The sequence below is a fragment of the Podarcis liolepis genome, assembly GCF_965112155.1.
Source record: "Podarcis liolepis genome assembly, chromosome: 8".
NCBI lineage: Eukaryota > Metazoa > Chordata > Lepidosauria > Squamata > Lacertidae > Podarcis > Podarcis liolepis.
Window position 1 is genome coordinate 68,513,486 of NC_139560.1, and position 22,911 is coordinate 68,536,396.

Here is a 22,911-nt window from a genome sequence, read left to right on the forward strand (position 1 = left end):
TGTGAGCCAGCAGCCTATCTCACACAGGACATATTTGTGGATAAACTGAAAGATTAAATGAAAGTGCTAGAAACAAGAAAAAGGCTGTCATTGACTACTCCCCTTACACATCACCAAAATCTTAAACAGCACAGGCAGTAGCTTAAGAGTGATGATGAAGCTATGGAGAATTCCTTCAAAGCAGTTGGTGATATAGCAACAGTAATTCATGCTGCATGGCATTTTTTTTTCTCATTATGAGTCATCCTTTCTATAAATCTAAAACAACAGAAGAGTGGATTTTGACATTAACCTATTTCCATGCCGCTACCCCCAGCTGACTTGACCACTTCTTTATCCATTTGTAGTACTATGGAGGGACGTGGGTGGCACTGTGGTCTAAACTACTGAGCCTCTTGGGCTTGCCGATCAGAAGGTCAGTGGTTCGACTCTGTGCAACAAGGAGAACTCCAGTTGCTCTGTCCCAGCTCCTGCCAACCTAGCAGTTCAAAAGCCTACCAGTGTGAGTAGATAAACAGGTACCACTGCAGCGGGAAGGTAAACAGCATTTTTGTGTGTTCTGGCTTCCATCATGGTGCCCCATTGCACCAGAAGTGGTTTAGTCATGTTGACCACATGAAATTGTCTGTGGACAAATGCTGACTCCCTTGGCCTGAACGTGGAGATGAGTGCTGCACCCCATAGTCACCTTTGACTGGACTTAACCGTCCAGGGATCCTTTACCTTTACCTTTACCTAGTACTATGGAAGAAGAATCTGCATCTGTTGAACATCTATCTACCATGGCTGTCCAAGTGACATTAGCCCTCCTCATTCAGTGCTTTTTTCCTAAAAAAATGTTTAGGGTACTCTCATTTTTCTACTCATATTGAAATACTGATGCTCAATGAGACCAAACTTAGACTGACAAAATGTTTAGGGGTATGCGTACCCCTGCGTACCCCCAGAAAAAAGCACTGCACATACATACAGATAAATACATACATGCATATACACACACACACACACACACACAGTTGCTACATGATTTACAACAGCCATGGCTCTCTGCCATTTTGATTCTTCTGTATTTGAGCCGCCAAAGGGATAGCAACCCACCATGATTGCAACTGGCAGTGAGGGTAGGAATGAATTAGCAACAGTTGCCTGTAAATGCCTCATTGATTAGGCCTAATCACCTCATTAATTAAGGGGCAAGGGTGTCGACTGTACAATATGGCAGGCAGGTGGATAAAATGCTTAAGGGATACTATTTAAAGAGGATGAATGGAAAAAGAGAAGGCGTTTATGATTGACATAAGCTAGCAGAGGATGAAACATCCATAGGACCCTTTCCCACCCACTCCAGGGCAAAGCTAGAATGAGATAACCCTTTACAGCGCTTTGCTATCAAAGTAACAGGCTCCATCTGAAGTTCGGATGCAAGAGGTAGGCTTCTAATGTACTATTGCGATAGGCCACCTTTCAAAATGCTCCTTTGTGTGAGAGAGTTTGGGTGCCTACCTGCATTTGTGATTTGCCTGATATTGTGGTTGTCCTAATTCTTAGCTGAAGCAGGGAGTGGGGGCGGGGGAGAGAGAGAGAGAGAGAGAGAGGTGGAAAAACAACCCTTTAAAGATTTTGAGAAGGCACTAGGAGCAGAACAGCAGCGGCCGGTCATGCTGTTTTACTCGGCAATAATCTGGTTCCTTCGTCAAGATAAACTACTCAGCCTCCAGCCTTGTAGTTTATCCACTCGCAGAGCTGGATTACAGCCTCATAAATGAGCGCAATGGTACAATTACCAGTTTAGTATTAGAGGGGTACTCTGAAGTGCTCACATTCAATGTGTTGGGCTGGGCACTTTATGATCACCATAAAGTCTGCTCAGCTTTCAGGTATTTGCTGCAATGTTAAATTAATGATTCATACTGTGGGCTGTATCTCTGACAAAGCGGAGTTATGCCTTCTTCACACCGCAGATGCTGGAAGTATCGAGGGCTGTTTGCAGTGATTCGGGTGTCCATTTTGGCTGGATTTAAGGAAGCCTGGGGATGATGGCATGTCACAAACAGTGTACTATATGCACAGATTGCAAAGAAAGAACAAAGAAGGAAATTTGTCTTGTCTTTAAGTTTGGGGTGTTCCCCCCCCCCATGTTAAATTAAGCTCCCTGAATCTCCACATCAGTTGGGGAACTTTCTTTAAAATCCTCATGAAGATTCTTCGGTATTTTGGTGTAAATTTCCCTTAACGGGCACATTTTGGCAAAATAGTTCCCCCTAATATACTGTATTTTTCTATGCTATTTTCACTGATATATGCATTTTTATGCATATAAAATTTTATGCATTTTTATAAAGCAGAGACATCACCTTGCCCACAAAGGTGCTTATAGTTAAAGCTATGGTTTTCCCAGTAGTGATGTATGGAAGTGAGAGCTGGACCATAAAGAAAGTTGATCACCATTTATTTTAGTGTAAATTTCCGTTAACGAGCACATTTTGACAAAGTAGTTTCCCCAATATAATCTATTTTTCTATGCTATTATCGCCAACATATGCATTTTTATGCACAATTTTCTCTAGCATGTGCATTTGTGTACACATTACTCGGATGGAGAACCTCACTGCAAAATTCAGAGAAGCGCAAATTTCAAAGGGTGGTTGTGTTTCAGTACATGCATTGTTTGTAAAATGTGTATTAGGTAGATACCCCTTTAAATGCCAATGGAAAGTCTTCACTATCCCTCTTTTTCAGTACAATGATGTCCTTTCTTCTAAGTGTGTTGATGGAGGTGTACGTCATGATATAACCCTATTTCATTTTATTGTAAGGGTTCCATCCCCACCTTCTCTGTGTTAAAATATGACACTCCAGTGTGTGTTAGAATATTTCTTCCGGGCTTAGATATGTTCACACACATAGGAGAGGAGTATCAATAGGAAGCTTGAGGCAATCATCATTAATAACAGGGACTAGGAAGTTTGGCGAAGCTTCTGCTTTAGTTTCTCCCATCTTGCCCATTGCCTTACAGTGCAATTTCTTTCTTTTTCTCTTGATCCACCCCCTTTTTATGGTAGCCAGCCTGGAATGGATCTTGTCTTTCCACACCGGTGGTTCCATGTTCTTGAAACGAAAAGCTACCATCTGCCATGCAGCTCCATCATTTAGGAAGCTGCTGTAGACTGTCAGATCTTTGGACCATCTAGCTCAGTTTCGTGTGCTAGCAATCAGGGGTGTCAGGCAGGTGGCATACCCAACCCTGGCTGAAGGTGCCAAGGATTAAGCCTGGGACCTTCTGCTTGCAAAGGAGATGCTCTACCACATGGGGTACCAATGTGGTGCCAGGAGGTGCACATGTACCCAATAAGGCCTACCTTAGCACTCACAGTGTCCCATTCCCTCCCATCCCTGCTGAAATTAGGCTTGAAATAAGCCTTCTTCAACCATCAGAGTTGTGTGGCAAGGTCCTAGACCCTCCCAGGAAGTGGAATAAAGACACATGAAACAGTATTTTAGGTTAATGGGTGAAAAGGGCCACAACTTTTTTGGTTACAGAATGTGAGTGGTATTGGCTTAGGAATTGGAAACCACACGACTATATCTGACTCCTGCCCATTAGCAGGAAGTCTTGGAAGGGTTGACCACCACTAGGGGGAGCCCTGCTGATGCACATCAACTAGGAACTCCCCCAGGGTCACTGCTAGGGGTCGTGCCATGGCTCTAGCCCCCCGTCTAGGGCTTCGGACAGAGACCACATACCCCAGATTCCTTTAATGGAACACCCTTGAATTAGGAGAGGTAGGTGATGGCCACTACCTCCCCTCCCCTTCAACCTAATACTCCAATGCCTAACCACCTAACCTTACAAAGTTGTGACGATTTGCTACGCAGTAGCATGTTGGATGCCTTCCGACCTGAGGGGCTCGTCTTCCAGGGTCATAACTTTTATATGCCTGTTGTCTTTGTCCATGGAGTTTTCTTGGCAGGGATACTGGAGTGGCTTGCAGGTTCCTGCTCCACGTGGATCAGGTTTGGTCAAAACTCTCCACTATGACCTGTCCATCTTGGGTGCCCTGCACGGCATAGTTCATAGCTTCTCTGAGTAATTCAAGCCCCTTCGCCGTGGCAAGGCAGTGATCCATGAAGGGGCAACAACAAAAGGGGAAAAACCAAATGGTAGGTGCCAATTTGCCAAGTGGGAAAAAATTCCTACCAGGCCCCTTGGACAACCAAGGCGACCAACCAAGGTCCATAGCAAGGTCAAGAAATAAAGAGCCTAATCTAAGGGCGGGAGAACTGACTGAGCAGGGAGAAAACAGGGGCGAGTCCTTGGCCACGGGATGTTTAAATAGCCCAGGCCATGGCCCCAGACCGTCCGGATTTGACTGCCTAAGGATGATGTGGCTGAGGACCATACAATGGCGCAGGGGCTATCCTGCCCTGTGCATGTGGGAAGGGCTTGCTCCCAGCCCGCAATGTCATCTCCCCAGGAACGGTAAATGGCTTTCCCCCACCAAGCCTAATTATGATGTGGGAGCAATGCGGGGGGGGGGATATCAGCCGGGGAAGGGAAAGTTGTGAGGTACATGTGGCACCCACAGCAGTTTATCTGGTTTGCAAATCTGCCCATAGTGTCAGGAATGTGGTTCCCCAGGGCGCAGGGAAGAGTTAGACTCAGAAAGTGAACTAAATGAACGAGGGACCAACTCTGCAGATGAGAGCTGGCTGACAGTCGAGAAAGGGCAGTTTGACCCCACCTCCCAGAGAAGGCTCTATTAGCTCTCAAGAAGAGGAAGAGTTGGAAGACAGCCAGAGCATTGCTAGGCAATCAGCAGGTAAGTAGAGGTCTGAGTCTGTGTCGAGTGGAGGTGGGGAGGGGGCAGGCCAGTCTCTCAGTCCCCATTCTAGGTGACTGGATAAGATCAGAGGGCAATGGAAGGGCAAGTCATTACTTCTTATCGGGGCTTGCTTGCCTGCCAGAGAACACTGCACGTGGGTCAAAAAGAAAAAAGCACAACCCTTGTCTACCACGTGCCCTTCCCTGACCTGGCTGAAGGTGTACAACAATAACAACGACAAAAACTTTGACTCACATGTAGTTGTGTGTAATTGCTGATTGGCAGATGAGATCATTTAGCGATCCATGCTTTGAAAGACTTCAGCGCACAGTACCTGGTTACTAGTAATTTCAGTTCTATCTTCCAGCATCACAGGATGATGTTTGCTGGTCTCCTTCCAAATTGGCCACTTGGGAGAACATAGGCTTCTTGGACAAAGCTAATCAATACGCCATTAATTATTAATGAAGTTGGGTTTTATTTATTTATTTATTGTTTGTTTGTTTTACACAACCATCTCACGTTAGAGCCAAGAGCTGTTCTTGAAAGCAGAACAGAACAAGTGGGACCTGCAACCTGTCTGGGGTTTCAGCCAGTCACTCATGCCTACATTGCAGGATGCTACAGTCTATTCCCTGCCCACTTTGTTTCTCGTTACCCCGCCCCCTCCCCTCCCCAATAGTCAGCCAGTACTCTGTGGCTGCTGGGCATGATCGATCCTCACTGGACGTTTTTTGAACCATTCCCCCTCCTTAAAGTTTGGGGATCTTTTTTTCACTTCTGCAAGCATTGGGGTTTTCTAAACCTGTCATTGGCTCCCTCTCGTACAGGGAGACTGTGCTGTTTTGGCTTTGTAAGCAATGACATGCACCTCTAACCGTTGAAATTAGAGTAAGCGATTCATTCAAAGAACATGAATGATTTTGAGTACAGTCATACCTCGGGTTGAATATGCTTTGAGTTTAGCGTGTTTGAGTTGCACTCCGCGGCAACCCGGAAGTAACGGAGCGCGTTACTTCCGGGTTTTGCCGCTTGCGCATGCGCAGACGCTCAAAATGACATCACGCACATGCGCAGAAGCGGCAAAAAGGGACGCATGCTATCATTAGTTACGTTGACCTCTAGATGCGAATGGGGCTCCGGAATGGATCCCGTTCGTATCTAGAGGTACCACTGTATTTGGAAGAGTGGTTTGTTTTGATTGACAGTGCATTTTTGGATCTAAGCCCTCAAAGTTGCAAGGCAACTGGTCTTATGGAGTTTTGATTACAGAGAAGGCAACTCTCAGAGAGTACATCCTTCACTAACCCAAAGATGAAATCTGAACTTGATTCAAGGGTGGAAAATGCCTATACCAATTGCAGGTGTTAGATGAATTAGGCAGTTTGTACAGCCTCTGAATAGTCTATGGATTTCATCAGAAAGTCGTTTTCTTTAACACTAATGACAAATGCAAAATGCCTGTGCATTTGAGATACGTATAAGGATGCACTTGGACAAAACTGAGGGAAGCTGCATGTGTTAAACGATTGGATCTACAAAAGGAAAATAAAATATTCTGAATCATACATGCATCCTTCAGAACTGAAACTTAAAAGCATAATATTTTCCTCAAGGACATCAGGCACAAAATGTCACACGCAAAGAAGGCCTGTCGTCTTTGTTTTGTACAAATTTGGGTTTATCATGAAAGTGTGGCAAAGGTTGTTGCTTCAGATGCTAAGAAAAGCAGCTTCCTTCCACTATTGTGATGCTTCTGTTTTTCACAACCAGCCGCATGTAACCTGTTTGCAACAAGGTTGCTGTACTCCACCAGAAAGAACATCTTAACTCTGAAAACACTTTGCAAAACTAAAAAAAAAAAAGCACACCCATGGCCCTGACCCACTTTGACTGAAGCATGAGATTTATCAGTATTCACTTGCTGTAAATGCTGTAAAATGTGTTTAAATGGTGAGAGGTGGCTATAGATTTTTATTTTTAAAAAAATAAATCACAATGTTGAAGAAATTCAAAGGGCTGTTGTGCCCAGTTCATTCAAGTTATGTCCTTGGTGTTGAAAGAGCATGAGTTCTTGGGGCCAAGCTAAAAAGGCTAACACAAAAAGCATTTCAGTGCTTTTTAGGGCAAGTGATCCAAAAGAGAGCAAAGGTATTCATCTATTCAGAGACTGGTCCCTGTGTCGGTTTCTCTGTTGGGTGGCCAGTCAGTGCTTGCAGTTGACTGTTTTCATTGGAGTAGGGGGCTGTCTGTAAGCAATTATACACCTACCACTGAAGGCATGGTCAGGGAATGTGCCATTATCCAGGATGGACTGCAGGTCATTGATGATATCTTTGAATGGTTTGAGGTGCGAAGTGACCGCAAGTGGTGTTCTAATGTTTTCGCTTCTAGACCTCTCCTCTGGTAAAATGCTCCTGGTTACCAGTCTGGCCTTCTTGATCCACTTTGCTAGATGGTAGTTTTAGTTTGTGGAATGCCTGGTGTAAATTCTTACGTCTGTCCTAGGAGTCTGATCAGATGTGGCTATGGACCTGGCTATGGACAGTGCCATTTTTCTATAAGGAGAGGACACCGTGAACACCTAATTTGTTCCCTTAGAATGGCAAAGGTGCCCACCAGAAAGGTGCTGGAACTGACTTCTGGCAAGTTGTGGCTGGGCCAAAAAATGCCCTGGCTGTAGACAATGGATTTTGTGGTGAAGCATGAAAATAGGTGTAGTAGTTCGTCAATTCCCAATAGGTAAAGGTGTAGGACCCCTGGACGGTTAAGTCCAGTCAAAGGTGACTATGGGGTTGTGGTGCTCATCTCGCTTTCAGGCCGGCGTTTGTCCACAGACAGCTTTCTGGGTCATGTGGCCAGCATGAATAAACTGCTTCCTATTTATCTACTTGCACTGGTGTGCTTTTGAACTGCTAGGTTGGCAGGAGCAGGGACAGAGCAATGAAAGCTCACCCCATTGAAGGGATTCCAACCACCAACCCTCCAGTCGGCAAGCCCAAGAGGCTCAGTGGTTTAAACCACAGCGCCTTCTGCATAGGAAAGTGAACCTCTTGCATGGTCTGGTCTAGGCACAGGTTGATTGGTAGGGCAACAGTTATTGCTATCTGGTGGAACTGCTCAAATGTCCTCTGCCCATGACTCCTGATGATGAAGATTTAATCAGGCTTTGAGGGACAAGAGCTGAGAAAGCATTGTTATAAGTCAGCCATAAAGATGTTGGCATGCTGCGGAGCTGAGAGAGTACTCCTGGCAGAGCTATTGATCCAAACACAAATCTTCTCCCCAATGCTAAAGTAATTGTTGATGAAAGAATGAACTCATTTGAATTGTGAATATTTATTGTTATTTAGCAAGATTACAGCTTAATAAAATATATCTCCAAGGAGTTTGTATAATAAACTACTTGCTTTGTTTTGGAGAATTTCTGCCAAGTGTAGGGCTGTGTAGAACAGGATGGAGAATCTCTGGGTCCCGCAAGGGTCCTAATTGGGCATAGAGCACATTTGCCTCAAACCACTATCAGTTCACCATCCTATATAGTAAACAGAAAAAGATAAAGAGTAAAATAAGGTTAGTTCTTTGCAATCGGTTCCAGATCCAAGATTTTACTCTTTATCTTTTTCTGTTTACTATAGAGGATGCTGAACTGATAGTTCAGTATTTTGGGGACAGCAGCATAGTCTCTCACCATAGTCCAGGCACTGTATAGATTTGATTCTATTTTTTACACCTTCCATCTCTTAGGAATGAAGATCTTGCTGTTTGTGTTGGTTATAATGAGAATATCTGTCTGTATCTGTGTATCTCACTCCAGATTCTTCACTCCATATGTCAAAATCTGATGCCTTTCATTGTAGCAATTTCCAGAGGCGTAGCCATGTTTGCCATGCACCTTAAAATTATTGTAATATATATTTACTGACTCACACCTGCATGCATGAAAGGGTTAACCTGAGCCCTGCAGCTCAAGTTGCCAATGTGGGCATGGCTTAATAGGCTCTCAGTAGCCCACCCCTTTTTCTTTTTGTGGTTCCTGGTATGAGCAAGGAGCCATGTGGCTAATGGTTCCTAAATCAGCAAATGCTGCAACTGAACCAAATCTCTCAAAAAAGTCTGCATCTTTCCTAATCTAAAGATTGCATGATCTTTTTCATAAGGAAACAAAGTACTTTTCTTTGTAAGTCGTTTGGAATGTTTTTCACATCTTTGTTTTATTGATAGCAGATGGAGACTTGTGAGTAAAAATCTTTACTTATTTGGAAAGCTAAGTGTCTGTGATTTATTCTAACCTAAGTATTTTTGTGGGGAATGTTTGTTTAATGCTGGATGAGAGTATATGTAAAGTTAACCAAGTTTTAATGTGCTTAGATCAACAGTCATTGTGCTTAACTCTGCTAAAAGAGAGTAAAAATCTCTCTTCCAAACCTCTTTCCAACGAAAACCAACAGTCTTGTGGAACCTTAAAGACCAACACATTTATTATATGCTTACAGATCACCCCAACCTAAAGCCATCTACTCACCAGCAACCAACTTTAAAGGAACCATAATACTCTTTGTTGTTTTTAATGCAGGAGACCAACACAGCTACTACTCTCGAAATAGTACAACATAACCCAATGTACACTACTGCCTCTTATCAACTTTTGTTCAAATGGTGTTGGTTTTCTAATATGAATTAGTTGCCACCTATTGACGGGATGTTATTCTAAGCAGTAAGAAAGCAATGACAAAGTAGTGTCCTCACATTATTGATCCTACGTGCATTAAAACTACAGATGTCAGTCAGCTGTAAAATGCAATACAGTTGAAAAACAGGCACATTCTCAAAGCGTCATTCAAAATAATAACAATAAATTGCAAGCTTAATTTGGCATTTGGGTAACAGATGGGCACCACTATAAAATCTGAGGAAACTTTAAATAGTTCAAAAAATCCTGACGGATATTGTCATGCTTGAACAAACTAAGGTTCCATAACAATAAATTGAAGCTGCTTCCATTTAGGATGCAAAATGTCTGATCCTTGAAGCTGTCAAGGGTGCTATTTTCCCTGAACTTTGGAAAGGAATGTAATAAATGAAAATGTCCTTTCCACATTATTTCAGCAATTACTATGTTAGTTCTGTTGTTCATGTTACATTTCCCCATTATCTCCTCTAATTTCCAGGCAGCAAAGCTGCTGTAGTAAGTAGCATATGGTTGAAAACAGTTATAGGAGACCTGGATTTAAATACCCAGTTGGCCACACAGCTCACCACTCATCATGTCAACTCAGAGGTTCATTGTCAAAATAAAATGAGACTAGACCCATGCACACCACTCTTGAGCTCTTTGGATAAAAGATTTGTACAGAGGTAAAGGTAAAAGTAAAGGGACCCCTGACCATTAGATCCAGTTGTGGCCGATTCCGGGGTTGCGGCACTCATCTCGCTCTATGGGCTGAGGGAGCTGGCATACAGCTTCCAGGTCATGTGGCCAGCATGACTAAGCCGCTTCTGGCGAACCAGAGCAGCGCACGGAAACAGTGTTTACCTTCCCGCTGGAGTGGTACCTATTTATCTACTTGCACTTTGACGTGCTTTTGAACTGCTAGATTGGCAGGAGCAGGGACCAAGCAACGGGAGCTCACCCCTTCACGGGGATTCGAACTGCCGACCTTCTGATCGGCAAGTCCTAGGCTCTGTGGTTTAACCCACAGCGCCACCCGCGTACCTCGGGTTAATAACTTAATTCGTTCTGGAGGTCCATTCTTAACCCGAAACTGTTATTAACCTGAGGTACCACTGCTGCTGCGTTGCCACTGCCACACGGTTTCTGTTCTCATCCTGAAGCAAATTCTTAACCCGAGGTACTACGGTATTTCTGGGTTAGCGGAGTCTGTAACCTGAAGCATCTGTAACCCAAGGTACCACTGTACTGTATGTGAAAATCTTACCAGCTCGATTAATTTACGTCCACTACTGTCAGGATGCTGTCAGTGGCTCCCAGCTGGTTGCCCAGGAAAGTATAAAGACAAGGAAAGGTTTCTTACACTCCTTTTCTATTTCAATCTTTACAGAGAGTGGCTATAGAACCCAGACTCTTGGCTGATGGAATTGTCCCAAGTAAATCTCCACCTCCCATCTCTCCCACTTCCTCATTCGTCTCTTCTATGGGTGCCCTCTGTCTTTGAGCTCTTTGCTCTCCTACTTTTAAGGCTCGCCAGGTTCTGGGAGATGGAGGGTCTGGAATGCTTTCTAATGACAACATGTCAGCTGGGTGTTGTTCTGACTCTCCCATGATTTCCCAACTTTCCCCCTCCTCTGGCTCTGAGCTGCGACCTCCCTCAACCCCTTGTTGTAAATATATACTGTCTTCCTCTTCCTCCTCCTTGGAAGGGTCAGGATGGGCAGGAGGTCTCCACCATTCCTCCTCTGCCCAGTCCCTGGCAATTATCTGTTTCTTTAACAGTGGAAGCAGGTTTTCAGATTATACACAGGCTTTGATTATGAGAGCAAAAAATGAACATCCAATAGACAATATAGAAGCAACTGGGTAGTCAGGCTGATGGTTACTTGGTTGCATAAGTTTACTGGCCACTGCCGTTGTTATGGAGATAGTCTAGGTTGAATGCAAATATGCCATTCTGATGTCATGTGTGATGTCACAAAGAGGATATGCTTTAAGTCTTGGTAAAGCCAAAAACAGTTAACAGTCAGACTGCATCTCAGTCCTGTCAAGATGGATCTCCATAACAGGTGATGAATAGTTTTATTTGGGGGATATATTAACTTTTACTATTGGGGGAAAGTTTTAGATTGGTTTGCCAGTTTGTAACCCATCAAGCTGAGGCCAATAAATATACATTCGCAACCCTGTACACATTATCAACTTTATGTGTGAATTTGGGATGGATTCATACAACCACATTTCCTTTCTCAAGAAAGGTTGGAAGGTATGTAATCTGAATGGCTATTGCTCTCTGCTGTTAGGGTACTGTCAGCGGATCCTGGCTAATTGCCCAGGAAAGTATAAACAAGGAAAAGTTTCATACAGTCCTTTTTTATTTCAAACTTTACAGAGAGAGGCTATAGAACCCAGCCTCTTGGATAATGGCTTTGTCCTGAGTGAATCTCCACCCCCCGTCTCTCCCACTTCCTCATTTGCCATTATCACCATCTCCTCTATGGGTGCTGCTACCTACCCTCTGTCTTCAAGCTCTTTGTTCTCCTACTTTTAAGGCTTGCCGGGTTCTAGGAGATGGAGGGTCTGGAATGCTTACTAGTGAGAATGTGTCAGCCAGCTGCTGCCCTGGCTCTCCCATTATTTCCCAGCTTCCCCCCTCATCTACCTCTGAGTTGTGACCTTCCACAAACCCTTGTCTTCCTCTTCTTCCTCCCTGGAAGGGTCAGGATGAGGAGGCGGTCTCCACTATTCCTCCTCCTCTGCCCAGTCCCTGACAACTACCCATCTTCTCTGAAATTGGGATGGGGATGAAATGATGGAGGAGATCAGAAGTGTAGTTAAAACTGAGTTTGTGGACAAAGGCCGAAGACTTGTTGGCAGATTCCAAGAAAGTTATTCTAGAATCCGTTTCAGCAAGCATTGCCACTGAAGTTTGGGAAAAGCAAAATTCAAAGCTAGTTGGGAGCAGGGGTTGTTTCCGAACTGAGATGTGTTCCAAGGTTGTAGTCACACCCCTTACATACGCTCGTGTTCCTCTTGTCAGTAAATGTTGGCATTATGAGTGAGTGTATGGGGAATATAGGAGATTAGAAGAGGAACTCAGCTATGGTGAATTTTGTTGTTGTGATGAATTTTTGTCTATAGCAGCCTTTCTTAACCTGTGGGTCCCCAGATGTTGTTGAACTACAACTCCCATCACCCCTAGCTAGCAAGGCCAGAGCTCAGGGATGATGGGAGTTGTAGTCCAACAACATCTGGGGACCCACAGGTTGAGAACCGCTGGTCTATAGCTAATAATCACTGTCATGGGCACTACTTTGACTCAGAACTATCATCTCTATCTTGATATCTCTCTCCTCTGAACTGAGTTTGCAGACTGACAGAGGAATGTGGCACAAAAGAGATTTCTCCCAAACCATGCCCACCAGCCCTCAACCCAGAAGCCAAGATGATGCTTCTACACATGCCACACAAAGGAAAATATTGAGGAGCCATTCTAGATCTTTCGCAAAAGTCAGGCATTTTGTGGTAGAAGAAAAAGAAGGTTCTTAAGTACATTATTCTGAAATATTAACTGGATAATGACATGTGGCAGAATGGCAAAAATTCACACACAAAAATCTCTAGCAACTATACCACTATAAACTGTAAATGAAGAAAGCCCCCTAGTTAGAGGATTAAAACATATGCTGAGATTATTATTTAAAAGTCTTTATCTGCGGAATAGTGTATAGTGTTTACTACCCACTGGTAATTTTCCTTTATACAGTTGCTTCATGGGTCCCTTTCATCATCTTGGCATTCTTAAATCTCTTAAAGGCATCTTTCATTCCCTCCATGTCTGTCCTCTTCAGTCAGAGTTCCTCTTGGCCGGCATCTTTCCAAAAGCAGTCGAAAAAATTAAAAATAAACAAACAGACCACCACTCCCTGTTACTACCTTGCGGCACTGCAATTTCCCCCTCTTTTCTTTCTTTCTTTTTTTTTTGAAGGCCTCACTAAAAGCAACATGTGCTATATCCACATAATTCTGAATTGCTAAAAGGTAGATCAGCCTTTATCTTTGATGCTGCAAGCGTTTGATCTTTATTATTGCTGATTGAAAACAGCAACATCAAAGATGTGTAAATGACTATTTCGATCCACTTCTCATGGTACTAATTTTTTTGCACTGTGTGACTGTGAGGCAGAGGGAAGTGAAACCAGTAGAAGTCTTTCCACTGCTTTAAAAAGAAAATCTTGTGTGTGGCTATCAGGTTCTATTCCATAGAATCATAAAATTGTAGCGTTAAAAGGGACTCCAGAGGTCATCTTAGTACAACTCCCTGCACTGCAGAAACTTTTTATCCAATGTGGGATCTCATGCCCTACGGACTAAACTATCAGATCAGTCCAGTCAGCTAAGAGCTATGAGCAAAGACTTCAGATGAACATCTGGTCAGGAGACAAGATGCATTGCTCTGGGACCAAGCATAATCCAAATCTTCCATCTTCAGAATTGGAAGCCCCATCTTTCAATCTGGTGGAACGCTCTCCCACAAGAGACCAGGGCTCTGCGGGATTTGACATCTTTCTGCAGAGCCTGCAAGATGGAGCTGTTCCAAAAGGCCTTTGGGCAGGGTGCAGTTTGACTTACTTTCCTTTGTATAAAACAAGTCCGAAGTAGGCCCCAGGTCATTGTGGAAACAGTTGGCCCTGGCAAGTATTAACCACTCTCAGTTCCAACCTGATAGTTGCCACCTGCCCAGAAATTAACTTGTCTGAATTAATGTTAAGATGTATTTTAATTAATTGATGTCTGTTTTTATGCATATTGTGTTGTTTTTATGATTTTAGCCGCTCTGAGTCCAGCCTCGGCCAGGGAGGGCAGGATACAAATAAATAAAATAAAATAAAATAATAATAATAATAATAATAATAATAATAATAATAATAATAATAATAATTAGTGTGCCTTTTTCTGTGGTTAGTGTTTTGGGGGAACGTATTCTGTACATGTCTGGATGCACTTCTACAGTCAAACTGCATGTTCACAATCTTCTAACACACATTGCTGGCTCCAACCTCTGCAACTTTCTTTTTTTATATTTATAGTTATATTTATATTTATATTTATATTTATATTATTATTATTATTATTATTATTATTATTATTATTATTATTATTATTTATTAAAAAGAATTTTTCATACACATATATTACAAATATACAAGCATACAAACCTACATTTCATACAATCCTTAAAAATGTTCAAACATACCTACACGCATTCCCACGAATAATTCATTTTCCCATCACCATCCACCACCCCTCACCCCACCTTTGTGGCTCCAACCTCTGCAACTTTCAGCTGCAATGAAGAACAAAGTACATGGTCTATAAATGGCTTGGTCACATAAACCTACCCACAATACTAATTCCTTGATAGGAAGCTGATCTTTCTGTTTTGTAACTTCAGTACAGGCCCTGTAGCATAGGAGTGTAAGAACATAAGTAGAGCATCTGTTGGTCAGACCAAAGGCTTATCTGTTCCAGAATCCTGTTTTCACAGTGGGAAAACAGGCCTATGGGAAGCTTGCATGCAGGATCAGAACACAATAGCACTCTCCCCAGCTTTGATACCCAGCATCTGGACCCAAGAGACCTGGAAAAATAGCATCAGAAAAATATGGAACCACACATGGCTCCATAGTATGCAACTGAGCAAAATAATATCTCCATGTAGTTGCTCAGATCTGAGTTGGGAACCCAGTACCTGAAGCAAGCTCCCCGTATAGTACATCCTCGGGACTCCTGCTAACTTCCATTCTATGGTTTACAGTAGTGTAAACATGCAGGGAATGTGGTGTTGGAAGAGCACATCTTTAAGATTCTGTCCTGTCATGTGATGCCCAAAGTCTTCCTGATGCGGTACATGTGGAAGGCATTGAGGTGTTGCTCCTGATGGTTGGAAGTTGCTCACGACGTAAAAACGTAAAGCAGTGTGCTCAACATGCAAGCCTGGTTTAAAAAAACAAGCAAGCCGGGTAGACCTTCATCTTGGTATTGGTCATTAGCATCACATATACTGAACAACAGTGAAGTAAGTGCTTGCTTAAACTATACTAGAATTCAGAATCAAACATGGCAATTGAAAGCACTTATATAAAATTGTCCAATCTGAATTATAATAGTAGCACAATAGCACAAACATATCAAAGAGTTCTGGTGCTGACGTACTGAAGTATACATAATCTGCAATTGAAAAATGCTCAGAAGTCTGGAAGTTCTTCACTTTTTAAATATCTCCTGATTTTTCTCAGAGAACAATTTCAAGCTGATATGGCACTTCCATACATGATCGTTGTAATGGCTGATTTTGTTGTGATACAGAGCTTTGCATTTGAACTAGCAGATGGGTTTAAACTCACTTTGAAAATTGGGATTAAAACCTGAGTCTCATTCTGTGAAGGGGGCACATGTCTCCAAGCCACTTGGGCAAGGGGGAACATGCATTAGACATGCACCATTAATGGCTGCACCTCCCTGCCCAAGTCCGCAGAGCATAGGAAACATGCTCTGGAGTTGTGTTATGGTTCAATGTCCCCACACACTCAGTCCAACATTGCATGAGATGGTCTGAAGGGGCTTCTAAGATCATTTGACTGAATGTGCTTGGAAGCATCTGCCCAGTCAGGTATCCTGATAGGACTGGGTAGTTAAACAAGCTTCAATTCTCTAGGGTTGCCATAGTCCCCAAAGTGAAAATCCATACATTTTGCTGATTCAACACAAAAAATCTGCTCGGCTGCCATTTCGCAGACTGCTCATTGTGCATGCAAGGACCAGTGTCCACAGAGACAATGTGGGCACACCACAATTTCCCTTACCTGTTCTCTATTTAAGCATAATGCTAGCACAGGACTTCAGCAACTCTGGATTGTTTTCAGTGTAACATTAATGGAAATAGTCCATCAGCACAAGAATTTATCACTGTGCAGTGGAATGTTCTCTCCCTCTTCTCCCACTGTGTGCCCCTTAAATCTGTTCTGTGGTTTTCCCCAAACTCCAGAGCAGATTTGGGGATGATGTGGGGCACATGGAGTGGGGGGAAAGTTCCATTGCACTAGCAGTAATCCTTGCACAAGTGCAATTATTTAGGTGAAACCCACCCTCTGTGGGGACATTTATTTGATCTGTCAGTAGGTATCACAAGAGCTGAGATTTTTTGGCAGAATTCTGATTTTGCCACCCAATGCTAAACTGAAATTTTGTGCACATACAAATTAACAAAGCTAGCTCAAAACTACCTTCTTCACCCTGAGATCTCTTGGCCCTCCAAGTGTCATAGCTGTCAACTTTTCCCTTTTCTTGCGAGGAATCCTACTCGGAATAAGGGAATTTCCATTAAAAAGGGGGAAACGTTGACAGCTATGCCAAGTGTGTGAGATCTATGTACAGTGGTACCTCGGGTTAAGTACTTAATTCATTCCGGAGGTCCGTTCTTAACCTGAATCTGTTCTTAACCTGAAGCACCACTTTAGCTAATGGGGCCTCCTGCTGCTGCCGGGCCGCCAGAGCACAATTTCTGTTCTCATCCTGAAGCAAAGTTCTTAACCCGAGGCACTATTTCTGGGTTAGCGGAGTCCATAACCTGAAGCGTATGTAACCTGAGGTACTACTGTATGTGATAAAGTGGCCATCTGCATGGGCTTTTGTGCATTTTCAGAAGTGGAAAACAAAAATATTTACAATTATGGGATGGAAATGAAGTAACAGATCTCAATCCTAAAATACCAAAATACCTGTTTCAGATTCGGATCACAAACTATGAGGGGGCTGTAGCTTGTCTATGATCATAACAGTGACCTAGTGTGGATCTACACACAGGGGGGGGGGGAAACGCTATAAATAAGTCTGGAATTAGATCATTATAACAATTTAAAAACAAAACAAAAAAACCCTATGGAAAAACGTGTATAAAAATTCCCTGCTCACTGTTGCCATCTGGTGTTGCAAGTTTATAGCACATTCAATAGCTGTTGTTTTTGCTAATGTAGCTGAGTCCATAGTGTTGAGGCTCTGCTACCCACTGAGTGGATCACAGAATATACAGCCCTCAACAATATTTTTCACCAAAACAATTGCTAATACAAGGCAAGGGGCACATTTCTGGAACTCTGCTAAAATCCTTCGGCTTTGTACTAATTAAAAAAATAGTGAAAGTTATTCTGAGTCTTCTGACAGTGAATCTAACCCAGCAAATATGGCATGTGGCAAAGGCAGCAAAAGGTCTGAAGGCCAAAGAACCCCCTGTAGAGTCTGATGCATACATTGAAAAAATTAGAGCAGTCTTGGCCGCTGACTGGTCAGCAGCCTTAAAGCCCATTAGAAGAAAAGCAAACTATAAGTGTAATCCAAAATCAAGCATTTCAAAACCTTATAGATTTCAATGGGATGGAGCTGAGGACACGCTTAACTCTCCCAGTGAAACCAGGGTCACTTAAAAGCATGTTTAACTTCGACTGGCTAAGACAGAACATTTCACTTTTTCTCTAGGAGGTACAAGCTCTGTTAATCTCTAAAATAATTAATACATGTGCTAAGCTTCCTGGCATGATCCAACATTCAATTTGGTTGAAAAGAGTGAAAAAGTGATATGGTAGCAAAATGTCCCTATCCTGTCGGTATGGGTGGCACAAATGACATCCATGAAAGGTTTAATTTGCATTATAATGAAACTTTTTCCTGCCTGCCTAAAAATCATATTATACATGTGGAATACATCCGTCAAAGACAACCTGAGCACCTATAAATTGTAACCTTAAGTTCTGCTTTGGAGAATTGCCTTTGGTTAAGACAGAAATGGGCAATCACTGTAGTTGTCTAAAATATCCGAATCAAGCAATCTGTTGATTTAAATAATTATTGTTTACCACCATACTTAAAAATCCTATTGATGTAACTGCGACAAAGATTGCTCATTGATGCTGAAAATTGCATTAGCAAGGTCCTTTCATACACCGAAAACAAAACAGCCCATAGATTTTATTCTTGGTGTGATGATAGTGATAGGCTTGATTCAGACTTGGCGGCATGGTATTTTGTTCCCATATGATAGAGTTAGAGGGCGGGATGGCATGATGATTATTTTTTAAGCAAACTCCATCTATATGTGAAAACATACGAAAAACGATTGAATCAATCTTGCTAGGCACAAAGACACTATAAATCAATGTACCAGTGATATGTCGTCGTCTTCTTCGGTGATCACTCGTAGCCGAGTAAGATTATCTTCCATGAACACTGTCTTAGGAGTGAGTCCGTAAGTGACTATGGAGGCCAATTCTGGATCCCCACATCCTTCCACAGTGGGGACATAGTTTTCTGGGCAGGAGTTGATCATGGTGAGGGTTTGCCAAATGTGCCTTCCTCTTAGCTCATTTCTCCTTTTCACCCATGACACCTTTGGTAAAGGCTGTTCTCTAGTTGGAGTGCTCAGAGGCCAGTGTTTCCCAGTTGTCAGTGTCTATACTACATTTTTTAAGATTTGCCTTGAGAAAGTCTTTAAACCTCTTTTGTTGACCACCAGCATTATGCTTTCCATTCTTGGGTTGGGAATAGAGTAGTTGCTTTGGAAGACGATAACCAGGCATCCAAACAACATGACCAGTCCAACAAAGTTGATGCTGAAAAATCATTGCTTCAACCCTGGTGATCTTTGCTTCTTCCAGTACACTAGCATTAGTTTGCTTGTCTTTCCAAGTGATGTGTAAATTTTTTTGGAGACACCGTTGATGGAATCTTTCGAGGAGATGGAGATGCTGTTTACCAGTACCAGTAGGCACACTGCTTACAAACCCATAAAGTGCTAATATCAGAGTCAACATGAGTGGAACTCTAAAATATTGAAATGGAAAATTCAGCCTCTGAGCTCAGGGAGGAGGATGAGCTGGAGCTTGTCCCAAGTGGTGGTGGAGGCTACGAGGGAGCATCCCGTTGCTATCCATAACTTGTCTATGGCCGCTGCTGCCAGCCTTCTTCCTTGGACAGTTTGCAGTGGATTCTGGAGAGCAGGTAAGGAGGAGGAGAAGCTGCCACACCAAGGCCCAGCTCCATATGACGCACCAGCTCTGATGGACAGGCAGAGGGCAGGGCCACCCTGGGCAGAAGGAAAGAGGGAGTGTAGACCAAGGAGTCTTGTGTGTGTGTGTGTGTGTGTGTGTGTGTGTGTGTGTGTGTGTGTAAAGGTATATGGACCCCTGACCATTAGGTCCAGTCGTGACTGACTCTGGGGTTACGGCGTTCATCTCGCTTTATTGGCCGAGGGAGACGGCGTACAGCTTCCGGGTCATGTGGCCAGCATGACTAAGCTGCTTCTGGCGAACCAGAGCAGTGCACGGAAACGCCATTTACCTTCCCGCTGGAGTGGTACCTATTTATCTACTTGCACTTTGACGTGCTTTCGAACTGCCAGGTTGGCAGGAGCAGGGACCGCGGGAATTCGAACTGCCAACCTTCTGGTCAGCAAGTCCTAGGCTCTGTGGTTTAACCCACAGTGCCACCTGCGTCCCATATATATGTGTGTGTGTGTTTTGTGCATCCATGCTTTGTTCAATCTTGCCCCTTTCTAAAATATATTTATTGGTGTGTGTTTTTCTTTTTGTAAATCTGCCAAAGAGTAAAATACAATAAAATTGGGATTAAGGGGTTTTCTCAGGATGATGGAGGGCATGGGTCCCATTGATGAAGTAGTGATGGCACTCGCCCTTCTGATACGAAATGCTCTGCAGGAGGGGGACAAAAATGGGGGATCGAGGAAGGTCAGTTGGAGGGGGGGATGTCTCTATTTTCATCTGAAGAATGTTGGAGGGAATGCCATTACCATTTCCATGTTTCCAAGGCATGTAGTTGGAGTGGCTTCGAAGTCGGAATGGCTTCAAAGGCAGTTGATCAGGACTCAATTCTTGGCTTTTGCAGGAATCGCCGCAAGGTCCTGCTTTTGTGATGGAAGAATCAGCGCCACAATAGCAGGTTTTGTTGCCAAATTGTGCCGCACATCTCACTAGTTAACTTAATTAGGAACAGAACAGCTGAGACATAGCTTGACCAAATCCACCAAACAAATTTATACGTGCATGTTTGGCAGATGGGAATTGCACGTGAAATCCTTCCTGGCAGTCTAGGGACAAAAGATAATATTTGTTTTTCTTCTGGAAAATCAAGACAAGCCTTCATGAGGGAAGATAATCCCCCTGATTCTGGCTCGGAGAGTGGCTTGTCTGCCTCTTTGCCTTGGGAGCTGTATTCTGCAAAACCCATGTGTGATGCAGACGTCCAGACGGACTTAAGATAGCCGTTTCTTGGCCTCCTCCTCTTCATTAAGAGCACTGAATGCAAATGAATTAATTAGCACATTCCAGTGAATGAACTTCATTTATCAGGAGGAAGAAAAACGGCCCGAGTGATAATCAAATGGTTTAAGAGTTAATTGAATACAGAAATTCTGGATGCAAATGATGTGAGCTCAACTTGGCTTAACAGGCATCTTAAGTTTTAGCTATGCTGCTGCAGTTTTTTTTTTTGTCTCCTGTTGAAAGAGGGGGGTGTTAAGAGGGAGGGAGAAGAACATTTGCGGGGAGGGGGGTCAAATTTTGTTCTTTTCTAGATCTCAGCAATCCATCAGGATTTGTCTGCCACTCAGGTTCTTTAAGATAAATATGACCTAACAGCCCTAAATTTGCATTTCAAAGTGTAATTTTGTCCACTCATATTCATAAGTGGTATACTTGATTGCGGTGATACTGTAGGTTATGATAACTGGCTGCCCAGTTCAGGTCTTGGGATATAACAATGCTCTCATTGCTACACTACAGAAAGACATACTGCAATGTTCACTGTGTGTTGTCTCGCCAAATGAACTAGCTAAACATAAAAAATAAAAACAACTCAGTCTATAATATCATTACATAAACCACATGAATTGATGGAGGAAACCGGTCATACTCTTTGACTGAAACAGTTTATTTAGTAAAATAAAGTTGACAATTGACAAGCAAGTCTTTCCATAAAACCAAATCTGAGAATTCCACTCCTCCGTCTAATTAGCTGTTACTAATTTCAGGCTGCAACCAAAGAGGGCACAATGAAAAAAGGGAAGCAGTGAGCTCATAAAGTATCTTTTCGTCTCCATCTTCAAAAAGGAGCAACAATGCAATGAGTGGATCTGTGTCAACAGCTGCCCTATTGGAGCTCATGAAAACCTTCCTCCAAAAACTCATCAATCGCTAGGCAAGTCCACACTATATATATTAGCCCCCCACATACCTTCCAACAATTTGGGTTGGCACTATGAGTTATTCTGCTCAGAGTGTGAGGAGTCAGATGCCACCCATCAATCAAAAAAAAAAAAAAGCAACTCTCTTTCAATCATCAAAATGATGAGGAATGAAATAGAGCTTTCTCACTCTTCTCCCCACCTGACATCATTGACCTGGATGCTGTTGTGGTGTGTTCACAGATGCAGACATGCATAGCGACTGAGATCCAGAAAACTCTGCATTCTTTGTCTCTCTGAAAGCATTCCTTCTGTGTCCAATTATCTTTTTAAAAATTATTATTCTCTTGGTTCTGGCGTTTCTTCCTTGCATCATCTAGTCTCTTGCTCATGTTCTCAGTAGGCGATGCTACAGAAGCAATATGCATCCAGGCAGCTACCAGTATTGGGACTAAAGGGTTAAGAAAGGAAGAGGAGAAATCCAAATGCTGTTAAGAACTAATCTGAGGGGAGGTTACCTCTTCAAGGCAATTTCCTCACTATGGCAACCACAAACACATCCCCACCTCTGACACCAGTACATGCCACCGAACCAGTGGTAGGAAAAATTGTTACTTTAGGCAAGACTTCTGTATATTTGCCTGCTATCTGGCAACTTCCCAGCCTCCTTAATTCAGTGGCTTCTCTCTTGTTTGCCCATGTCACTGGATCTTGCCGTAGCAGTGATACCCCGACTTTTCTTTGTTTTCCCACAGTGGAGTACTGGCTTGCCGGCAGTATATTTTGAGAGACACACAGTGCACTAAAGAAGCCTTTTTCGAGATGGATGAATGGCACATTTTTCCCTGTTTAAATAGGTTGGCCTTAGAAGCATTCTGTGTGTGCCAGTCTGAGCTTGTCCCTGAAAGGCTGTTGCTAATCTGAAAAGTCACATCTGCTGTGGCAAAATATATGAAAATTCCTAAGATGCCAGCGAACACTTCATTTTTTTAACTCCTTGATAGCCTTGCGACACAGGAGGCGGAGGGTCAGTGGTGGGACTTCTTGACTTGCTGTATAATTACGACAGAGAGACATAGTAATTTAGCTTGCTTTTAACCTCTTCTCATGAGTGGTTAGAACAATGGTTCCCCAAGTATCCATGAACTTCTCAATGTCATGTA

General features: G+C 43.0%; 1 long non-coding RNA gene across 1 annotated transcript; it reads left to right on the forward strand.

Annotated features, from left to right (window-relative positions):
• The first annotated feature begins 19,412 nt into the window (after positions 1–19,412).
• Positions 19,413–22,099, forward strand: LOC310714532. Its single transcript, XR_014529876.1, has 2 exons — positions 19,413–19,548; positions 21,596–22,099. It is a non-coding gene; the product is annotated as an uncharacterized lncRNA (long non-coding RNA).
• Positions 22,100–22,911: the final 812 nt, after the last annotated feature.